Below are 23,788 nucleotides of genomic sequence, written 5' to 3' on the forward strand. Positions count from 1 at the left end.
ACGAATATCAAGGTGTACTGGACAAAAAAAGAGAATGTGAGACAAAAAATCAGGAAACTCTTGACAGAAGGGACAGAGCCTTTTCTCCCATGGAATATTAAAAAAGCGGCCAGAATGGACTGCTGAAGGGAAAATGTTAAAACGAGCTAACATAAAGGCTCATCTATGTAACGGGTTGGTTAATGTATAGAAATAATTAGGGGCATGATCGAAAGATGGGGCCAAACCAAAAGAAAGAGGAGAACAAGTAGGATTAAGGTTATTAGATAATTGAATTCGGATGATAAAAGCTTGCCTTTTATCAATGAATATGCTTTAGAAAGACTCATATCTGCCAGGGATTCTAATGGAAGATCAAGAGAAGCAAGTTTGTTGTCTATCAAACAAAACCAAGAAAAAAAATAAGAGTCTCTTAACAAATCGTATAAAAGGGACCCAGAATGAGAATTTAAACACAGTTTAAGCCAAAATTTAAAAGTAAGTAACCAGGCTGTGGTTGTTGGAAGATGTATACCTAATTCTAAAATAATTGTGGAAACACGAATTGAATTTGGGATCCCTAGAATTCTACGAAAAAAGATGCTGCAATCTGATCGATATCCTTGTTGATTACTTTAATCCATATTGGGGCACCGTAAAACAAATGGGAGAGAATTTTAGACTGAAAAACCTGAATAGCAGCAGGGACATACTGGTTACCTTCATTATAAAAAAATTTTGAAATTGCTTTGAGTTGGGGAGAGAGAGACAAAGTGATAGCTTTCTTATGAAAAGACCAGGAGAGTTTATAATGAAATATAAGACCCAAATATTTATAAGACTGGACTTGTTTGTATATATTAGGGCCTATCGTCCATGTTATAGGAGACCAAGTGCGAGAAAATACCATAATTTGGGTCTTGTTTGAATTAATTGTTAGATCATTTAGTTTACAATACTCCTGAAATGTAGCTAAGATGCAGCAAAGTCCAGATTTAGTTAGAGATAATAATACTGCATCATCTGCATATAAAAGAGTAGAAACAGGGACCCCATTTAAAACCGGAGTAGAATGAATAGAAGAAGAAAGAAAAGAAGGTAAATCAGATAAAAATAAATTAAATAATAAAGGAGCAAGGATACATCCCTGACGGACACCATTGTGAATAGGGAATCTGTCAGTGAGAGTATTGGAATTTGGTATCCTAACCTGACAAAAATTCTGGGAGTGTAATTGACGGAGCAGAAATAACAAACGCAGGTCTATTCCCCATTTAAGTAATTTGGACCATAGAAGGGCTCTATTTACAGAATCAAAGGCCCCTTAGAGATCAACAAATGCAGCATATAGATTAGCTTTATTGTAAATAAAATACTTCTCTGCTAAATAAGTCAATGTAAAAATATGATCAAGGGTAGAAGCTCCTACCCGAAAACCAATCTGTTCCTTTCCGGGGAGATTTTTAGAAATTGCCCAGGAAGAGAGTTTTGTTAAAAGGTACTTTGAGTACAATTTCCCAATATTTGATAATAAACTGATTGGGCGATAATTTGAAGGTAATGAAGGGTCACCTTTTTTATAAACTGGAATAAGAATAGATGACAACCAGGCATCAGGAAAACGACCAGTGGCATTAACCAAGGTAAAAAAAGATGCAAGTGGTTCCGCCCACCATTTGGGATTACTGGTCAAGGTCTCATTCAGAATGTTATCAGGCCCAGGAGCTTTACCAGGTTTTAAAGAAAGAATTAACTCATATATTTCATTAGGGGAAACTGGAGGCCACTCCAAAAGATCCTGTGGAATACTACTGGAAGGTTGTACTGGGGACAAAGATGAAAATTTTTTTGAAAAAAAGTCAACCCAAGTGACTGCAGAAATAGGTGGAAGCAAATTTGGGATTAAACAAGATGATCTGGAAACTAAAGACCAAAAGGCCTTTTGATTATGGGAAATAATTGCAGAGTATAATTGATCCCACATACGCAGGGCATACTGATGTCTTTTCTCGTCAAATAAATCAAGGCATGCTCTGCGTAAATAAAAATAGTCTCTTAAAAGTGATGGAATTGGATGAGAATGAATGGAAAAAAAAAGGGAGCGTATTTGTTTTTTTTAATTTCCAACAGTCAGCATCAAACCAAGACTTGTGGTTAAAAGAAGCCCTTGGTGGCTGAGAGGAACTGGAGGAGCTAAGAAAATTAACTAGAGAATCAATTAAAGAATTGTAGTCTCTTATAGCTGAAGATGAAGAATAAGGAAAAAGAAGGTTGCTGATAAGAACAGCAGTCTCCGAGTGACAAGTCCACTGGGAGAAAGCTTGCTGTGAAATAGAAGACCATTTATAAGATTGACTGGGGTTAGAAGAAAGTGAGGAAAAATGGGAAACATCATGGGGAAAAGAAAATGTTAATAAAAGTTGAAGATGATCTCCTTCAGAACGATGGCCCACTAAGAAGTCGGATAGAAATGGTAAGAGATCAGGGGAAACAAGGGCATAGTCAATAACACTCGGGCCTCTCACTGAAAAATGGGTAAACTCTCCTGGTATATCGTTACCTCTAGAGCCATTTAATACAACTACATTAGCAGAAGCACATAAATCAATAAAGGAAGCAGCATAACTATTAAAGGTTGAATCTTTGGAAACCCTTGGACAATAAAACCAAGGAGGAATTTGGTCATTTGTAACCCAATTCATATGTTGGACTAGCGCAGTATTACTGGGGCCTATTCTAGTGTTGAGGTCGCCTGTTATTACCAACAAAGCAGAAGGAAAAGCTTTTAAATTTTCTTCTATAAGTTTTTCAAAAGACTGCAGGGGGGATATACACATTAAATGACAAAATTTTAAAACTATTAATCTGCAAAAGAAAAATTTGAAAATATAAGGATTGAATCGGGATATGGGTAAAGGAAAAAGGCGATGATAGCTTTACAAAACAACAAAGTCCAACACGTGGACGTCCCAAAATATTGTTTTTAAAAGCAGGTAAATGGTAGGGAATGTAGCCAGAAATGGTCGGGGAAGACAAAGACCATGTCTTCTGTAATAAAATTAAATCAAAAGTTTTCAGATAATGGATAAAATCTTTATCTGAAGCTTTTCTGGACCACCCTGAAATGTTCCATGAGATCAAGGAAATAGTCATAGCATTTTGCGAAAGGGGGGAACAATAATCAGTTAGTCAACAGGGGAAAGGAAGAGCAGTATGACTATTAGAGGAAGCTTGAGGGGTATGAGATACCTCTGGCTGAGTTGTAATTGAAATAAGGGAATGGTTCTGGGTGTCTAAAGGGGGTCCAGATGTAAATTTATTAGTCACATTGTTTTGCATACTAGAACCAATAAAATCAAAATTTAAAGGCGGGGGATATTGAGAGGTAGCATCGATTAAATGAAAAGAGTCAGATAAAGAACTTTTCTTAATAATACAAGTAGGGAAAAGGGATGTTTGTGGAAGGGGCATAGGATTAGGGTTAGAGGGGACAACTGGGGGAGATAAAACATCGTTTGGAATCAAAGTATCAGTAGGGATTTCTAAATTCAACATAATAGGCATTGGAGAAGGCTGACTAAAACAAGGCTCAATCGACTCTGCAGAAAAATTTGACAACAATTTTTTCTTTTGTGAAGATACACTTTCTGGATTAGCAGCCTCCAGAGGACGAGGGAGGGGAGATAATTTGGAAGCAGACAAGGAACAATCCAAAAGGAAAATAGGAGAGGGACCATTCTTTGCCAAGCAGGGAGGCCGTACTGACACAGGAACGTCCATGTTTCCTCCTTGGAGAAAAGTTTTAGATGGAACAAGTTTAGTTATGATAGTATCAGCGATGGGCAAATATGCCTACTTTCTGGAGAGATCTGGCGGTGGCAAATAAAAGTCTCGGAATATATGAAGAACGAAATTCCAGGAGGAGACGAGAAGGGCGACGAACAGAGGATAGATGGATTAAATTCCGTAAATCCACCTTAAAAACAGGAATGTCAAGTAAGGTGGCTAGATGTCTTCTGGCCAAATGAATTTTAGACCAGTCTGGGTGTCTCCTGGGAGCCAGATGATAGAAGAATAGCACAGCTGCAGAGGCTTGATAAACAAGCTCGCTTGGATGTTCCATCGAGATTGCAGAGTCGAGCTTGGTATGAGATGTTGAGGTTAAAGTAGGATGTCTCATCTCTGTTGCAGATTGAGAAAAAATATTAACAAAAAAGTTTGATAGCTTAGAAATTATTTGGTGTTGCTCCTTTAAGAGGCTCAATATATGGGAAATCTGAGAAAATATAGATGATACCGTCTGGGCCGTCAGTTGAGAGTATTCCTTAAGCTTCATAAGTAATTCACAAGGCTTTCCATCAACCATTTGTACACTCCCCTCAATCTGAGATGACTGCTGAGTTTCCATCAGAGGTTGTTCTTTCGAAGGGGCAGACATAGGCTGGAAACACTCTTGCAGAGACGACTGGCTCAGAGAAAGCTCTTTAGAAGTAGAATTGGAGGGGGACAGAAACTTCTCTAATTTAGTTTGTTTCAGAGAAGGTAATAATGACTCAAGGTCAGGACTTGGCGGAGAAAGAGCTCTTTTACGCCTCATTTGGGAAGATAGATTAGCCGTAGTTATAAACACAATTGAGCTCTGCACAAGGAAATGGCGGCCAAAAAACTGCAACTGACGTTAAGCAATCTCAAGTTCGAGGCATTTTAAACTTAGGCACTTGAAGTCTGAAAAAGCAGAAAAATGCTGGGGAAAAGTTCCTTAGTTCATGAGCAATCAAAAAGGAGATAGAAAACTCTCTAATTTGACAGGAAAAATTAAAACAAAGTACCTTTACCGGAGCTCCAAATTCCAATGTCCTGTGGCTTAGATTCTCCCACGTGACTCTCTTTTTAATCTGTTTTTAATCTCTCTTTTTAATCTCTCTTACCTGTTGTAAGCCGCCTTGAGACCCTTCGGGGAGAAAGGCGAGGTAAAAAAAAAGTTGCTGCTGTTGTTGTTGTTGTTGTTGTTGTTGTTGTTGTTGTTATTATTATTATTATTATTATTATTATTATTATTATTATTATTTAAAAAGTGAGGGCTGAGTAGAAGCATATGGCTTTGGTGGGGGGGAATAATCAACCAATTAGATGAAGGGATGAAGATATTACATATCGTCTGTGTGTCTGTTTGTGAGTGACAGAATCATTGCACCCTTGAAAACTGCGCCCCAGTCAAATGCATCCCAGTATTGGACTTTTACACCTGTTCTTTATGCATCCCAGACATACGTGTCCCAATATATGTCTTTTTATATTAGCTATACTTTTGAATGTTTAAAACACAAAGTTAAGGCTGGGATAAAAGGCTTAGGATTTTAAACTAACTTATGTTAGTTTAAAAGGAAAATAATTCTCTGAGTGTTATGAGCAGAATCCAATTTGCTCCTTCTCCTTCCCCACAGTTTCTTTTAAAGATATATCCGGCAAAGGGACCATTTTACTCCTGATCATTTCATATTTGGAATAGTCAACTTGTTTGTACCTCTTTAAATCGCCTATTCCATGCAATCCAATCCTCTCTGATGGCAAACTTTTTACTTGGGAGAATCTCTCCAACATCCCAGGACAAAGCAAGTGATTTATTGGCTAACCAGACCCAATTGATGATGTCATACCCAGATGACAAGTCTCTCTTCTCAAAAAATATTTCCTTCCCAGCTCCATTGTTAAAATGGAGGTTTTTTAATACAGAGTGGAGCTAAATGGAAAGAGGGTGATATTAGCTACCTGAAATGGAATCTATATGATCTCTAAACAGTGCTTATTCAATGCTGTATCATTTTATTACAGCATTTGTGAATTCTATCAGAATAGAATCCAGGTAATGTGCTTTACCAGCTTGTCAGTTAGTCATGCTCTTTGCTGGCACCATGCCACTAAGACATGAAACACTGGCACTGGGTTGAACTAAGCCCAGCTTCCTTTGGTAGATGATGTTGCAAACCAGAGATCCAGATATTGGAGGGGTATGGGAAGCTCAGACAGCGACATCCTTCCTTTCCAGCTTTATGCTGCCACAGCCACATGCTTGGAGAAGCAACACGAAGCAGGTCAGAACAAATGATGGACTGTAGAGGGGATTGGGCGTTGGGTTTGGGTGAGTGGAAGGAGGCTTCAAATTGGAAGAAAGGGTATATAGTTGCTCACATAGGGATCACAGTTGTGAATAATTTCTGACTATATCATGCACCTGATTGAGGGTAAAAAAGCATTCATCCTGATGTACATTGACTCAGAAGAAATTCAGCTATTTCCTGATATTGAAGAACGGGGAAATTTTTGTTTTGGGGTTCTGCAAATATGCTGCAAAAAATTCCATCTGCAAATAACTGACAAGACAATTCCAGTCCACCATTAAAGGAGTTGCTAGATGGAATATTGCAAAACTATCAAAGGTGACCAAATAATTCACATTGAGAGATGGGTATGAACAAGTAGAATCCTTCATCAATAATTGGTCTCTGTTGGTTCTGATTTTTTAAAATTAAAAAGTAAAGTCTCCTTAGGTCCCTTTGGGAGGAAAGAAGTACATAAATGCAGTAAACAAAAAAGCAAACAAGTAAATATTTTACCTGCCATGGCTGAACATTCAGATATTCGGATTTGCCTTTAGGCAGTTTTGCTTTTTCTCTGGAGAGGTATATTGCATGTAGAGAATTTGCTATAGCATAGACTGCATTATAGATATTGTAGCTCTCACCACTCATAGCTCCGAAATAAAGAAACTCTAGTTTCCTCTCTTCTGTACAGTTTTCTTTTTGTAATTCCGGTGGCACGTGTACTAGCACGCCACCGGCGTTTACCCTGCCCGCCCATGAGACACAGGAAGGGCCAGCCTCGCAGCCGATTGGCTGGGGGCTAATTGGTCTGGGGCCACGTGCAGGCTGCTCAGAGAAGCCCGCGCAGTCGGGACCAGGCAGCGGTCAAGGGAGGATCCCTGCTTGCTGCTCCCCAACTGAAGGCCATGTGGGGTGGCCTCCGAGCTCAACCGTCTCTGCTGTGGGAGCCTTGCCTGCCCACCTGCCCTTCAAGGGTTCCACCGGAGGGCAGTGAGCAGTGTCAGGCAGTTGTGCCCGGCAGAGGCTGCTTAGTGTGGCTTGGGGGTTCCCCCCCCCGCTTGCTTTCAAGCAGGGGTGACTCTTCGCTCCCCTTGGCTGTGAGCCGGTGGGGTGGGTGTGCTTCGTGGGTGGCGAGCGGGACTGAGCGCCTCGCTCGCAGGCTCAGCGGCTGCTGAGCTGTGGCTATCAGCGGAGCCAGGCTGGTGCCGCCTCCAGTGTCCTGCCCCACCCCGCCAAGTCTGGCAACCGGCTGAGGAGGGGCCGTGCATGAGCCCGACCTGAGCCTCCCGCTGGGTGGTTAGGGTGGCGTCGGGGTTTGGGGGTTGGCGCTTCTGTGGGTGGTGAGAGCGGGACCTGAGGTCCTCACCTTCGGGCTCGCTGGCTGCTGGGCTTCAGCTACCAGTGGAGCCAGGCTGGTGCTGCTTGCGCCCGCCTTCTCCCCCGCCCCTGCTGTCGCCTTTTGGGGCACGCTGATAAGCGCTGCAGCGACCAGCTGCGCCTGGCGAGGGGCCAGGCATGCCTGAGCCCAACCTAAGCCTCCCGCTGGCTTGCGGGGGCTGTGTGGGCGTGAGACCCATCCTCCCGCTGGCCGGAGGGGCGAGCCTGCTGCTTGCAGCTGCGCCTCGGTTGGGGGCAGCTGGAGTGTACTGCCTGAGCTCCCCCCTGGCTGGGTCGGACTGTGGGCCCGTGGGTGTGTGGCTCCCGCTTGCCCTCCTGCCCCACGCTTGTTTTCCTGCCTCCCACGTTAGTGGAGAGTGAATGGCAGGCAGTGTTTGCTGCTGGCTGAAGCTGTGCGGGCTGTTTGGAGTTGAGCAGTCCTAGCTACGCTTCCTGGGAGTAAGCCCCATTGAATAGAACGGGGCTTACTTCTGAGTAGACCTTGTGGGGATTGTGCCCTGAGCGGAGCCGGGGTGGTTCAGCAGGGGATCATTGCTTTGTGAAGCAAGGTTGAGCAGTACTCACTGCAAACCGCCCCCCGCTTGACCCTCCCCCCCTTTTGGCTATTAATAATAATAATTTTAAAAAAAATACAATTGTTGTTAATTAATGATTGTTAAATAATAAGACAGTCATGATAAATAAGACTTCAATCTTGTCTACACTTTCCTGGGAGTAAGCCCCATTGACTATAATGGGACTTACTTCTGAGTAGACATGCATAGGACTGGGCTCTCAGAAATAATATGTGTATTTCTCTATTAGAAATATATTGGAGGGGTGAGAGGTGGCTGTCAGTTGCCACCACTCCCCCCCCCCCAGGTTTTTTGTTGAGACGTCTGTATGCCCAATGAGGAATAAGAAATCAGGGGGGAAGGCTCCCCCCCCAGCTCGCACTGACTTCTGCCTCAGAGGAGGAGGATGATACAGCTGAGCTGTGGGCTCTGGTTGCACAGGTAGAAGCTTTTAAGAAGGAGAGTGCAATGTGCAAACGCTGCTTTGGGTGATGGTCAATGCATCAGGTGTTTCCCTCCCCAGGGAGGTCTACCAGGAAGGGACGTGGGGCGAACCTAACGCCAATCCTCTCTTCCAGAGTAACCATTGGAGGAGCTTAAGGAGTGACAGGCTCCAGCCAGACCTCCGGTTGTGCAAGCACAGTGGGACCCTGATGAGCAGCAGCAGCCACAGGTGGCATCTTCCCAGGTTCCTGGGTAGGGACAGTTCAGGTTCTTATCTGTGGGCACTCCATCATTTTCTGGGCACAGAAGAGATTAACCACTTTGGACAAGCTCATTGAGCGACAGGCTCCGGGACCTCCAGCTGTTCAGGTACAGGCATCGGCTCTTGATGGTCTCTGGTGTCCTTTACAGCCTAGCTCCTTATGCTTGATGTCCTGTATGGGGTTTTCTCTCAGGGAGCCACGGAAGGGCCAGGTGAGCGTCCACGAGTGGCCTAGTGGGATGTGGCCCTGCCTTTGGGTGGTCAACTCGCCTTGGCAGTTAAAGGAAAATTTAGCGGGGCGAGTTTGTTAATGTATTTAGTTCATTGTGTGAGCAACCTGAGCCAGCCTTGAAGGTGGGTGACCCAGTGCCTGTCCCCCAAGTGGGGTGAAGGCAGAAAAATTGGTAGAAATTAGAATAATTGGTTGACCTGATATATTATTTATGCTGCAGTAGTTATTCAAATGTAGGCAGCACGGGCAGCTGCACTTTAAGTACCTGGATATTATCCCCTCGACTGGCAGGTTTCAGAGCAGGATTGTGGGTTCAAATTATCTGGCCGGCCCGGTCTAATTTGGGCAATTGATCCTTAGTGGGCATTTGCTCTGGGCGCAGCCGGGCCAGTGGCAGGGATGTTAGGAGTGTGATGCGTTCACCCCCCCGCTCCTGCTATGAGTTTAACTCCATGGGGCGGTGCGGCAGGGCAGGTTGCACCCTTGCACATGTCAGCGGGCAGTACAACGGCCAGCACTCGGTGTCCGTTTGCCCCAAGTTGGCAGGATTTAGGAGGAGTCCCAGGCTCCGAGCTGGGCAGGCCAAAAGTGGGGGTGGTCAGCCCCCTCAAGCTGGGAAGGTGGCCCACCCTGATTAGAGTAGAGGTGTTGGCTGTATTTTGTAGGGGTATCCGAAGTTTTCGGACGCTCAATCATTAGTTGAAGGTAGTGACAAGGGATTTCAGATTCCTGCGGCCCCTCCCTCCAGGTCTACCTGGGCCAGTAATCTCCTGTCGGTAAAGGGTATGGAAGGCACAGTTTAAGCTAAGATAGATAAGGAATAGGGAGCCGGCCATCTGGCGGGCCCCTTTAAGTCTCCTCCGTTTCCCAATGTTTAGGTGTTCCCGTTACGTGTAGTTCCAAGAAGGTCCCTGGACCTTCCATCTCATTCACCATCTGTCCTATCCTTATGGGTTCAGTTAGTGATAGGATCCCTGCACACCTTAGTTCATTATGATATATTCTTTGACCAAGCTATCAGGGTAGTATGTGGCTGTGGCCTTGACGCCCTTATGGCCAAGGCGGATATTGTGTCTACAATCAGACTCTTGCCCGTCCACCCTGATGATTTTTGTTTGCTTGGTTTTCAGTTTAATGGTTCCTTATATCTGGATAAAGCGCTACCAATGGGATGCGCAATTTCCTGTGCCCTTTCGAGAAATCTGCCTCCCTTTTGGAGTGGTTAGTGGTGAGCAGAGCATGACTCGCCTCAATGGTCTATTATTTTGAGGGCCCCGCAACTACCCTTACGTTTTTGGTATTGAATTAGACACTGTCCAGCGGTGCAGTAGGCCGCCTGGCAACAGGTTGGTTAGGCTGTAGCAGCTAATACGTGCTGGCCTCCAGGCTCCGAAATTGTCCTAGAGACATTTGCAGGTTCTCGTGGGACATCTGAATTTTGCCTGCAGGGTAGTTGCCCCCAGCCAGGCCTTTTTTCAGGAGGCTGCATGCCTGCATGGCAGGTATTAGAGGCCTCACCATCGCCTGCGGATCACCCAGGACATGAAGGCAGATTGGGTAATCTGGTTACAGTTTTGGAGTTTTATAATGGTGTATCCTTTTGGCAGCAGGAGTGTTTACTTGGGGCAGGGCTGCAGGTTCACTCTGATGTTGCGGGTGGTTTTGGATTTGGAGTTATTTTAGAGAGAGATGGTGTTCTGCCCCTTGACCAGATACATGGGTTTCAGAAGGGGTTACTGTAGGCATGATTTTTTAGGGCTGTCCCCCCCTTGCGGTGGCAGTTCAATTATGGGCAGAGGAATTTGCCAACTCCACCGTGCGTTTCTGGTGTGACAACCAAGCTGTGGTTTTTGTCGTTAACCAGCAGACGTCCCGGTCCCCACGGGTAATGGGACTGGTGAGGGTGTTTGTTTTGCATTACCTTAAGATTAACACCTTGTTTTTCATTAGGCACATCCAGGGTCTTGATAACGGCATAGCCGACACCCTATCTTGTTTTTTAGGTGGAGCATTTCCGGCAGCTGGCTCCAGGGGTGCGGCGGGATCCCGACCCGATGCCCCTTTGGCTTAGGACCCTTGGCTGTGCAGAGCGCAGCATGTAATTTTGTCTGCGCTTGCGCCGTCTACCTTCACAGCTATCAAAGGGAGGCAAGGGAATTTGAGGCCTTTTGGGCAGCCCTGGCCGTACCCCAAGTCTGGCCTATTCCGCCAGAACACCTGATGCGGTTCTTTTATACCTGCAGGGCATTAACGTATCGTGTGGGTCTTTATCAGTGTACTTGGCGGCATTGGCGTTCTGTGCCAAGGCCTCAGGTTTTGCTGATGCTGGTCTTGTTTGGCTGCACGTCCTGTGGTTCGGGGTGCCTTGTTCTCTAATGTTGATGCCTCACCTGTTATGTTTTTCCAGTTTAGGGTCCTTTTTCGCAGGGCAGTGGCGGACCTGGGGTTTCGGGCGGAAGATTATGGCCTGCACTCTTTCAGGACTGGGGCTGCATCGGCTGCAGCTGATATCGGCCTCCCAGCCCGGGACATTCAGAGGATTGGCCGTTGGCGCTCCTGCGCATTTTCGTATTACGTCAGAGAGCCTGACAAGCGCTGAGCGAGATTCGCTCGGCTATTCCCCCTCGCCCTGGTGGTAGGGGCGAGGGGTGATGCGGATACCACAGAAATTTCCAAGCACGGCCTGTGACAGCGGTTGGGCGCTCTTTATACTGGCATTGCCAGGTGTTTATAGTGGCACTGCCACAAGTTCCTGTATTGCATGCTATATTTCCGGGCTTGTCCCGTGACAGCGGTTGGGCGCTCTTTATACTGGCATCGCCAGAAGTTTATAGTGGCACTGCCACATGTTCCTGTTTTGCATGCTATATTTCCGGGCTCGTCCCGTGACAGCGGTTGGGCGCTCACTTGCACTGGCTTTGCCAGGTGCTATATGGTTAAGTGATGCATGTTTCTGGAATTGTGATTCCTGTTTTCCTGTCCACAGGTTCCAGGGCGGGAGCAGTTCGGGTCATTATCTTCAGCCACTCCATCGTTTTCTGGGCAAGGAAGAGGGCGGCATCCAGTAGCTTTGGCATACAGTTGCAGCTTGGTTCCTTGGCTACTGTGCATTGGGTTGCACGGCGGGGAATGCTGTGGGATCAGCTTCTTCCTGCTTTTTATGAATTTGTGCATGCCCATGCCCAGCCTCACATCATCATTATACATTCGGGAGAGAACGACCTGGGCCAGAGGACGACTCAGTCCTTGAGGCTTCAGGCCTACAGCGATATTCTCCACATTAATCAGCATCTTGCGGAACGGTCATCTTATGGTCTGACCTCTTGCCTCACAGTGTTTGGTGTTATGCCTCTGCTGTTAAAAAGATTGAACTGGATAGGAAGAAGGTAAATTCGTATGTGAGGCGGGCGGTACCCCTTTACGGAGTCGGTGTCATTTATCACCCAGGCATCAGCTATGATGAGCCCCAGTTGTTCAGAAGCGATGGAGTACACCTTTCGGTGTTGGGCAATTATACTTTTCTTCTTGAATTGCAACTGGGCCTGCGGAAATTTGTTTCCGTGTGGGGCGGTGGGGCCAAGCGCTAGGCTGACCCCCCGGGTGGCAGGTGTCGTGCGGGTTTTGGGTAGGTAAGGTCATATCGGTGTACACCGCAGGGTGGCAAGGGCCGGGTGGACTCCACGCTTGGTCATGCTGGCATTCCCGGCTGGGTGGCGCAGGCTGGATGAACCTCGGCCTGGCGGTAAAGGCGCACCGCGGGTTCGCTCGGGTGGCCTGAGCTAGCCTGCCACCCTGCCCCTTCGGGGTGACAATGAAGGGGGCGGCAGGCTTGTACTGACGCTGCCCTGAGTCTGATGTGGTCGCCCAAATCACTATAGGGGGAAGTAGACGGGCAGCTCCGTTTCCCCCATGTAGAACCCGCATGACTTATTTGTTAGGCCCTGTTGCAATCTGAAGTATATTTAAATAGTTAATAAAGTGGCCCTTTGTACCATATACCCTTGCCTGTGTCTTTATTGGGGGGTGCTGGGTAATTCCGGTGGCACGTGTATTAGCACGCCACCGGCGTTTACCCTGCCCGCCCACGAGACACAGGAAGGGCCAGCCTCGCAGCCGATTGGCTGGGGGCTAATTGGTCTGGGGCCACGTGCAGGCTGCTCAGAGAAGCCCGCGCAGTCGGGACCAGGCAGCGGTCACCCACCCGCCCACCCTTTGGCAGTCCGAGACTAGCTGGTCGCCTTCTGGGGCCAAGTAGGAATTTTTGCCATCAGCCTAATTGGCACATCGGTTGATGGTTTTTTGCCTACCCCGGACTGTGGAGTTAGGTGCGGAATGGGGGTTTTCCATAGGTCTTCTTGGTCACTTTAGGCAGGTGTCGTGCGGGTTTTGGGTAGGTAAGGTCATATCGGTGTACACCGCAGGGTGGCAAGGGCCGGGTGGACTCCACGCTTGATCATGCTGGCATTCCCGGCTGGGTGGCGCAGGCTGGATGAACCTCGGCCTGGTGGTAAAGGCGCACCGCGGGTTCGCTCGGGTGGCCTGAGCTAGCCTGCCACCCTGCCCCTTCGGGGTGACAATGAAGGGGGCGGCAGGCTTGTACTGACGCTGCCCTGAGTCTGGTGTGGTCGCCCAAATCACTATAGGGGGAAGTAGACGGGCAGCTCCGTTTCCCCCATGTAGAACCCGCATGACTTATTTGTTAGGCCCTGTTGCAATCTGAAGTATATTTAAATAGTTAATAAAGTGGCCCTTTGTACCATATACCCTTGCCTGTGTCTTTATTGGGGGGTGCTGGGTAATTGGTCTTCATTGAGAAGAGAGCAATACAGTTTATCATCTAAATAGAAGTGGATAAAATCCATAAGTGACTTGTCAGGCGTCAAGGTAAGAAGGAACTCCTGGAATCTTGGCACTACGGTTTTGTGGGGTGTGATGGACAATGCACCATAAAAAAATGTTTTCACCGATTACTTGTCTTGTGTGCGACAAATGAAATCTCCATTCAGGTGGCACAATCCAGACCTTCTGTATATAGATCCTTGTAACCCGTTCAGAAGTATGTAAGATGTATGCTAAAACAGACTGAAAACGTTGTGTCCCACTGAGAATAATCACATTGGCTTTACTTAATACAAGCTCTTCCTTTATTTTATACATGTTTTCAGTGACTTTCTCTTGAAATTCATACACGAATTTGTCACCCTTTTCCAGGAAGGCAATACAAATGCTATTCTGATCAAGCAAAGGTGCAAGATTCTGTACAAAGCTTTCTTCTTCTTCATCTGAGACAACGAGGCCAACCCATGTCCATCTGAAGTGCAGGAGAAGCTGCACAATCCCTGTATAAGTCCCTTTCCTTGGTGCCATCCGGTACACAGAAGGAAAATCCATTTTGCCACTCAGTCTCAGATGTACTATAAGAGAACTAATGGGAGAAGTGAGGCACATAAGAAGTTATTGAAATAACAAGAAACTTCTAAAGCAGCGGTTCCCAAACTGTGGGTTGGGACCTGATTTTTGGTGGGTTGCCAAAGAGTGATGGAAATATCAGTTAACTAATTGCCTCAAACCCTGAAGCTGTTATAAAATCCGATACTGTAGCTACTAACTGCCTTGCAAGGAGCTGACCTCCTGCAGTTTGCAAGGATGTGTAATGTTGGGGAGATAAAAGTTCATGAGTCATTCTGGTTATTTTATGTATGTATGTATGTATGTATGTATGTATGTATGTATGTATGTATGTACGTATGTATATACAGTCACAGTCACAGTATATACAGTCACAGTCACGTTCTGGCAACTCCTGCGACGCCGCTGGAACCAACCGTATTGGCTTCTGCCTTTCCATTGGACCATTCCAACGACGTGGAGAGGGGGGATTTGCTGCATGGGTAACAGCCTATCCTACATACCTTCTTTACCCAGGCTTCGCGCACTGGAGAGGACACTCCAACTTCGCCATACGGCGTCGGCACAACACGGGAAGCAGCAGTTTACCGGTTATAAGTCTTTGCTCGATTGGCGTAGAGCATGACGCCAGGGGCTGCTTCCGACGGTGGGAGAGATCATTGCATCTCATTGGGCAGCTACCGCCCGCCTTAAGCTGGGCAGTCCCCAGTCAGTAAGGTGTTGCCTCGCCACGGTCCGTTAACCTCATGGGGTGCGTGGGGTTTAGGGTGAAAACCGACAAGCAGATCGACAACTCTGCACCATGCAACAGAAAACAGAAAACTACTGCCCTAAAGCTGGGCACCTGGAACGTTAGGACAATGACACCTGGCTTCTCTGATGACCTGCAAGAAATAGACGACGCACGCAAAACAGCTGTCATCGACATGGAGCTGAGCAGACTGCAGATGGACATCGTCGCCCTTCAAGAGACTAGGCTGCCAGATTCCGGATCTGTTAAGGAGAGAAATTTCTCATTTTTCTGGCAGGGAAAACCACCAAACGAAACCAGGGAACATGGCGTTGGCTTTGCGGTCAGAAATACCCTGCTGAAATCCATCATCCCACCTACTGTGGGAAGTGAAAGAATTTTGTCCCTGCAGCTCCAGTCATCAGCAGGACCTATCACTCTCATCAGTGCTTATGCACCGACTCTGTCGTCTCTAGCAGAAGCCAAAGACAAATTCTATGATGACCTGGCCACCACTGTCAAGAAAATCCCTGTAAAAGAGCCATTGTTCATCCTCGGCGATTTCAATGCTAGAGTTGGTGCTGATAACAGTTCATGGCCCACTTGCTTAGGTCAGTTTGGCACTGGGAGGATGAACAAAAATGGCCAACGCCTGCTAGAGTTTTGCTGTCATCACGGTCTCTGTGTCAGCAACACATTCTTCAACACAAAGTCCCAACATAGAGTCTCTTGGAGACATCCAAGATCAAAGCACTGGCACCAGCTCGACCTGATCCTCACCAGACGCTCCAGCCTTCCCAGCATCAAGATCACACGCAGTTATCATGGTGCTGCCTGCGACACTGACCACTCCCTGGTGTGCAGCAGAGTGAAACTGCAAACAAAGCGACTGTATCACACGAAAAAGGAAGGAAGACCTCGCATTGATACCAGCAAGACCCGGGATCAGAGAAAAGTGGAGGAATTTGCACAAGCGCTTGAGGAATCTCTTCCTCAAGCCCGGCCCGGCCCGGCCGACGCAAACGCATCCAACAGATGGGAACATTTCAAGAATACCGTTTACAACACCGCCTTGTCCATATTCGGCAAGAAGACCAACAAGGCGGCAGACTGGTTTGAAGCCCACTCTGAGGAGTTGACACCAGTCATTGAGGAAAAGAGGAGAGCTCAAGCAGCATACAAGGCCTGTCCCAGTGAGCGCAACCTGCAGGTCCTCCGAACTGCTCACAGCAAAGTCCAACAGACTGCCAGGAGATGTGCTAACGACTACTGGCTCCAGCTCTGTTCCGAGATACAGATAGCAGCTGACACGGGCAACATCAAGGGGATGTATGATGGTATCAAGCAGGCCCTAGGTCCAACACAGAAGAAAATTGCCCCTCTGAAGTCTGCCACAGGCGAGGTCATCCAGGATCAGGCGCAGCAGATGGAACGCTGGGTGCAGCACTACTCTGAGCTATATTCCAGAGAAAATGTAGTCACCGAAGAAGCACTGAACAACATTGAGTGCCTGCCTGTGCTGGAAGAGCTTGACAGTGAACCAACCCTAGAAGAACTTCACGTGGCCCTGGACTCCCTTGCCTCTGGCAAAGCACCTGGAAAAGACAGCATCCCTGCTGAAGTCCTAAAATGCTGCAAAGAGACCATCGTCACTGAGCTGCATGAAATCCTCTGTCTCTGCTGGAGAGAAGGTGGAGTACCTCAAGACATGAGGGATGCAAACATCATCACGCTGTACAAGAACAAAGGTGACAGGGGTGACTGCAACAACTACCGCGGCATCTCTCTCCTTAGCGTTGTAGGAAAGCTGTTTGCCCGAGTTGTACTAAAGAGGCTCCAGGTACTTGCAGAGAGCGTCTATCCAGAATCACAGTGTGGATTCCGAGCCAACAGGTCCACCACTGATATGGTATTCTCCCTTAGACGACTGCAGGAGAAATGCAGGGAACAATGACAGCCACTCTTTATAGCCTTCATAGATCTCACAAAGGCTTTTGACCTGGTCAGCAGAGACGGCCTCTTCAAGATTCTCCCCAAGATTGGATGTCCACCCAGGCTCCTCAGCATCATCAGATCTTTCCACAAGGACATGAAGGGCACTGTTGTCTTCGATGGCTCCACATCAGACCCTTTTGACATCCGAAGCGGAGTGAAGCAGGGCTGTGTTCTTGCACCAACCTTTTTTGGGATTTTCTTTGCTGTCCTGCTGAAGCAGGCCTTTGGAACTACAACAGAAGGCATCTCTCTCCGGACCAGATCAGACGGAAAGCTCTTCAACCTCTCCAGACTGAGAGCAAAATCCAAAGTCCAGCTGAAATGTCTGTGTGACTTCCTCTTTGCCGACGATGCAGCTGTCACTACCCACTCTGCCAAAGATCTCCAGCAGCTCATGGATCGTTTTAGCAAGGCCTGCCAAGATTTTGGACTGACAATCAGCCTGAAGAAAACACAGGTCATGGTTCAGGATGTGGACTCACCTCCCTGCATTACAATCTCTGAGCATGAACTGGAGGTTGTCCATGACTTCAAAATAGATGTGAGCTCAGAATTTAATTATGGATATTTTTTTTAAAAAAATGGATTTGTTGTGTTACCAAATTGAGCAGAAGAAAAAAAAGTCTGTAGTGATTTTGATAATTATAAAGTAGACAAACAACTCCCTTCTCATCTCATAGATTTGGCATCTGTGCAACCAGAAAAATGTTTTTAGGATTTCAAGAAACGTACATTCTTCTCCTCATTATATCTAATTAAGAAGTTTGTTTTGAATTGTACTATTGTGAGCAGGCAGCCATTAACCACGTGTGGTGTTGATCTTACAGAACATCCCTCTGTGTGTCTGCTCGGAAGTAACAGCCCAATCCTATCCACCCAGCACTGCCAGGTGCACAGATGGCTACAGATGTGGATTAAGGGCAGTGACTGCAATTACGGAAGTTCTTCCAGTTTTCTTGAAGATATTAGAAACAGTGTCATGTACATTGATAGTGCATTGTGACTGAAAGTAATGTGGGATGTTTGGTGGCATACAAAGCAGGCGGCAGGGGCCCTGAACCCGGGTGCCAAGCTGCACAGGGGATGCCAACGAGGCCACCCCAAGATTGCGGAGTGACTCCTGCTGCAGCTGCGATTTAGCTCACACTGGTTGCAGCTGCCTCCAAAAGAAGCATGTTGATTGGCATGATTATATATGCAAAGTCATGAAGTTCAATATGAATCTAGAAATATAAATTTACAAACTTACAAAGTGTGTTTGTGTACATAAAGTTCAATGAAAGAAAATGTTTACTGGCTGTGCTTCTTGTCTTACAATTATTATTATTATTATTATTCATTTCCTGTCAGGATTATTATGGAAAATAATTTCGTCATTGTAGGCAAGGGGGTGCCAAACTTTTAGGGACCTTGGGTTCTGACAACACACTCATTAACTGATGGGCAGCCCATTCCTAAAGATGGTCCTGAACCCTGATCCAGAGGGAGACAGTGCAGCTCTTTTGCATCCAACATTGGAAGAGAGTCTGCTAGTGGTCTCCCCAGGGTAAGAACATAAGAACATAAGAACAGCCCCACTGGATCAGGCCATTGGCCCATCTAGTCCAGCTTCCTGTATCTCACAGCGGCCCGCCAAATGCCCCAGGGAGCACACCAGATAACAAGAGACCTCATCCTGGTGCCCTCCCTTGCATCTGGCATACTGACATAGTCCATTTCTAAAATTAGGAGGTTGCACATACACATCATGGCTTGTAACCCGTAATGGATTTTTCCTCCAGAAACTTTTGAAATCCCCTTTTAAAGGCGCCCAGGCCAGTCGCCATCACCACATCCTGTGGCAAGGAGTTCCAAACACACGCTGAGTAAAGCAATATTTTCTTTTGTCTGTCCTAACTCTCCCAACACTCAATTTTAGCGGATGTCCCCTGGTTCTGGTGTTATGTGAGAGTGTAATGAGCATCTCCCTATCCACTCTGTCCATCCCCTGCATAATTTTGTATGTCTCAATCATGTCCCCCCTCAGGCGTCTCTTTTCTAGGCTGAAGAGGCCCAAGCACCATAGCCTTTCCTCATAAGGAATGTGCCCCAGCCCAGCAATCATCTTAGTCGCTGTCTTTTGCACCTTTTCCATTTCCATTATGTCTTTTTTGAGATGCGGCGACCAGAACTGGACACAATACTCCAGGTGTGGCCTTACCATCGATTTGTACAACGGCATTATAATATTAGCTGTTTTGTTCTCAATACCTTTTCTAATAATCCCAAGCATAGAATTGGACTTCTTCACTGCCACCACACATTGGGTTGACACTTTCATCGACCTGTCCACCACCACCCCAAGATCTCTCTCCTGATCTGTCACAGACAGCTCAGAACCCATCAGCCTCTAAAATTTTGATTTTTTGCCCCAATGTGCATGACTTTACACTTACTGACATTGAAGTGCATCTGCCATTTTGTTGCCCATTCTGCCAGTCTGGAGAGATCCTTCTGGAGCTCCTCACAATCACTTCTGATCTTCACCACTCGGAAAAGTTTGGTGTTGTCTGGATCTGTCCTCTAATTCCCTGACTGTGGAGTTTTTTCAGTAGCCTTTGGTGAGGGACTGTGTTGAACGCCTTCTGAAAGTCCAGATATATAATGTCTACAGGTTCTCCCACATCCACATGCCTGTTGACCTTTTCAAAGAATTCTATAAGGTTCGTGAGGCAAGACTTACCCTTACAGAAGCCATGCTGATTCTCCCTCAGCAAGGCCTGTTCATCTATGTGTTTTGAGATCCTATCTTTGATGAGGCATTCCACCATCTTACCTGGTATAGATGTTAGGCTTACCGGCCTATAGTTTCCCGGGTCCTCCCTCTTTCCCTTTTTAAAGATAGGCGTGATATTTGCTATCCTCCAATCTTCTGGCACCATGGCCGTTTTGAGGGACGAGTTGCATATCTTAGTAAAGAGATCAGCAACTTCATTTTTCAATTCCATAATAAATCTTGGGTAGATGCAATCAGGGCACGGTGACTTATTGATCTTTAATTTATCAATGAGATCTGAAACATCTTCTCTTTTAACCTCTATCTGACTTAACTCTCAGTCAGGAGGGGCCGTTCGGGCAGCGGTATTTGCCCGAGGTCTTCTGCCATGAAGATAGATGCAAAAAACATTCAATTTCTCTGCCATCTCTAAGTCTCCTTTTATCTCCCCGATCCCACCCTTACCATCCAGATGGACAACCGCTTCTCTGGCGGGTTTCCTGCTTCTAACATATTTGATGAAGCTTTTATTATTCCCCTTAATGCTGCTGGCCATGCGTTCCTCATAGTCTCGCTTGGCCTCCCATATCTCCTTCTTACATTTCTTTTGCCACACTTTATGTTCCTTCTTATTCTCCTCATTAGGGCAAGACTTCCATTTATGGAAGGAAGCTTCCTTGCCCTTCACAGCCTCTCTAATTTGGCTCATTAGCCATGCGGGCACCCTCCTGGATTTAGTGGAACCCTTCTTTCTTTGCGGTATACACCTCTGCTGGGCCTCTATTACTGCTGTTTTAAGCAGCCTCCATGCACTCTGGAGAGATTGGACTCTTTTTACCCTCCCTTTCAAACTCCTTCCAACCAGCCTCCTCATTTGAGGGAAGTCTGCCCGTCGGAAGTCAAGGGTTTTTGTGAGAGATTTGCCTGGTATTCTTCCAACAACGTGCATGTCAAAATGTTTTGCAGCATGATCACTGTTCCCCAATGCTTCCGTAACATTGACATCTCTAACCAGGTCCTTTGTACTGCACAATATTAAATCCAGAGTCACCTGCCCTCTGGTTGGCTTCGTGACTAGCTGTTCTAAGCCACAGTCATTTAGCACGTCAAGAAATCCATTCTCCTTATCGTGACCAGAACACAAATTGACCTAGTCTATATGAGGATAATTGAAGTACGGCAGAGTTTCCAAAACTGAGGCGTGGCAACACCCCAGCCAGGCAAACTCTATCTCTGCCCCCTTCAGAGTAGTAAAAGGAGTAGTCAGGCTGAATTTAATTTGCAAAAGTAGTGCCTATCTTGAGACTAATACTAACCAATGATTTTAGAATTGTTGTCACTTTTCTCCAGTAATTTGAGTCTGGTGGTCCCAGAGGGCATGCAAAAAGGGATGTGTATTGTGTCGGTCATCTTGCAAGCAGAGGCTAGAAAGTTGAGGAAATGGCCTTAATCATGGATCTGCTTGGTGCAGATAGTATACTCAACCCATGGTTTTCAAACTCCCTTCAAACCATGATTTCACTCCCAAATACTTGGGTGGTTCAATATGCAGACATAATGCTGAACTATTAAAACATTCTACTCTTAAGTATGGTTTTTGGCCCAATCCCATGCTTGCATTATGCCATCAGAATGCTGGGCTCCACCACTGCTAGCCTTAAAAAAGTGCCATAAAGCATTTTGCAATGGTGCAAATTCAATCCGTGCCCATCAGAGCAGGTAGGAACAGCCCAGGGAGATGTTCAGGGTGAGAGGAAGAAGAAGAAAAGCATAGGGGTGAGGAGGGCAGTGACATAGGTGGGTCTGGGCAGAAAAGGCATGGAAGGGGGCAGGATGAGGGACACCAGCGTGTGCCATATCCTATACCCTTACTGGACCTGATCCACCGGCAAAGGTCAACGATATTGCTGGCACAGGTCTGAGCTGGGGCTTTGTCTCCTTACCTCAAGAAGACCTCTGCCTGCTAAATTCCCCCATGAGTTGCATGGTCGCCCTCACTGATGCAGCTGCATCAGCACAGGGGAAACTTGGTAGGATTGAGCTGCCCGACTCAGAGGCCAAGGAACCTGACTCATATTCCCTTTTTTCCTATTTTATCCACACAGTAATGATTAGATTTTTTTTGTCTTTGATTGTATATAGTGCCAAAGGAGAGGGATAATTCTCATTACACATACAAATAATGGAACTTGTTACTTCAACTAATTGTCGAGCATAAATAAACACACTCATAGTCCTTGGAGTTGCTGTCCCTCAGGAATTTAGCATAACATTCTAAAACACTCTTCCATTAATTCTCATTTATATCTTGTGGTTGCCGTACTCTAATTTATCATAGTGAAGATTTTGCTTATTGCTCCCAGAAGGCAAGCAAATTAATTCCCATCATGAATGGCAGCAAAGGAGATCTCCTGCAAAAAACGTTACTCTGATAAATGCAGTGGGCCCGCTGTATCCATGAATTTGAAACCCAAGGATTTCAGCTTCTGCAGGTTCCCGAACTCATGGGTTGAACCCACATGGACCTTCCAGAGGCGAGGGGAGCACAGCTCCCACAGAGTGTTCTAAGGGTCAGGAAGGCCATGCGTGGCCTCCATAGACCTCAGAATGTCTTCTAAGGCTTGTGGGAGGTCTTAGAAAGTCACTTCCACTTTTTGGTAAAAACTGGAAGTGATGTTTTAAGGCCTTAAAAGGTCTTCAGAGGGTCAGAGAGGGCTTCCCTGGCCCTCTGAAGGCCCTTTAAGGCCATAAAACATCACTTCCAGTATTCACAAAAAACTGGAAATGACCTTCTAAGACCTCCCAGAGGGTCCCTTCATCTCTGGAGGATTACAGGGTCTCAAAACCCACGGATTTCATTATTCATGGGTTTCCTTATCTGTGGGGGTTCCTGGAGTGGAACCCCTGCAGATAAATGGGAGGCCCTGTAGACAGAAAGGATATTTCCCTCTGTTTTCTCAAATTTATGAGAAGTTGCATGTGATGGGCTTTTTTCTTTTCTTTCCTGCAAGCAGTCATTATTTAAAAACAATACTTATGCTATGGGAGCATAAAATATAATATGTGAAATCAAGTTTTGCGCTGGTTGTTGGCTTTGTGTTTTTCTTATTGGAATGGAAATTTCACTACATTTTTAGGAGGGTGTTTGTTCCGAACCAAGTGACAATCTCGAGGACACAGAGACTTGGTTATTCTCCACAGTTCCTTTGTACTATGGAAAAGGGACATGAAGTAGGTACTGTATATTTTTCAAAAAAGGGAAATCTCGCCATAGATAGTTGGGCTAGTAGTAAAGCACATGTTTTACATGCAGAAGGTTCCACGATCATCACCAGATAATTCTGGGAATGACCCATGCCTATACACTATGGGTCTAAAACTCCCTCATGGGATACCGTCTGTGCCCCTTTGGCACTGCTGCATCTCTACGTGGGGACTTAGGCCCTGATCCACAGTGTCGACACCGTAAAGCACATTGATGATGCATTCCGCCAGCCCAGTGTTGGAGATAGCCTAGCACTGGAACAGCATGGTTGAAGGACGGAGGTCTGGCACCTGGTGCTCTACGTGAAGTGCTGGGCAACGGAGAGGCAAGATGGGGCATGGGGGAGGTGTTCCAGGGTGGGTGGAGGGTGAGGCAAAGGCATGGAGAGGGGAGGGAGTGGGTTGAGTGAGGGTGGGACACGGCAGAGCTCAACACCAATTCCACAGCCCCATATCGGCTAAATAGATGGTGCAGAGCTGAGTAGCCCCATTGCAGGGCTACCTTCCTTATCCAGAGGAAGGGGACAAATGTGTTGCCGACGGCTGCCTAGAGTTCTCAATGTGCCACGGCAGCCATTTTGGACACTGTGGCAACCTTTCACATTTGGCAGCTCAGGATTGGACTGCCAGGTAGTACTGGGCTGTAATATTTGCTCCTTCCAACC

This window comes from Tiliqua scincoides, chromosome 5 (assembly GCF_035046505.1).
Source record: "Tiliqua scincoides isolate rTilSci1 chromosome 5, rTilSci1.hap2, whole genome shotgun sequence".
Lineage (NCBI taxonomy): Eukaryota > Metazoa > Chordata > Lepidosauria > Squamata > Scincidae > Tiliqua > Tiliqua scincoides.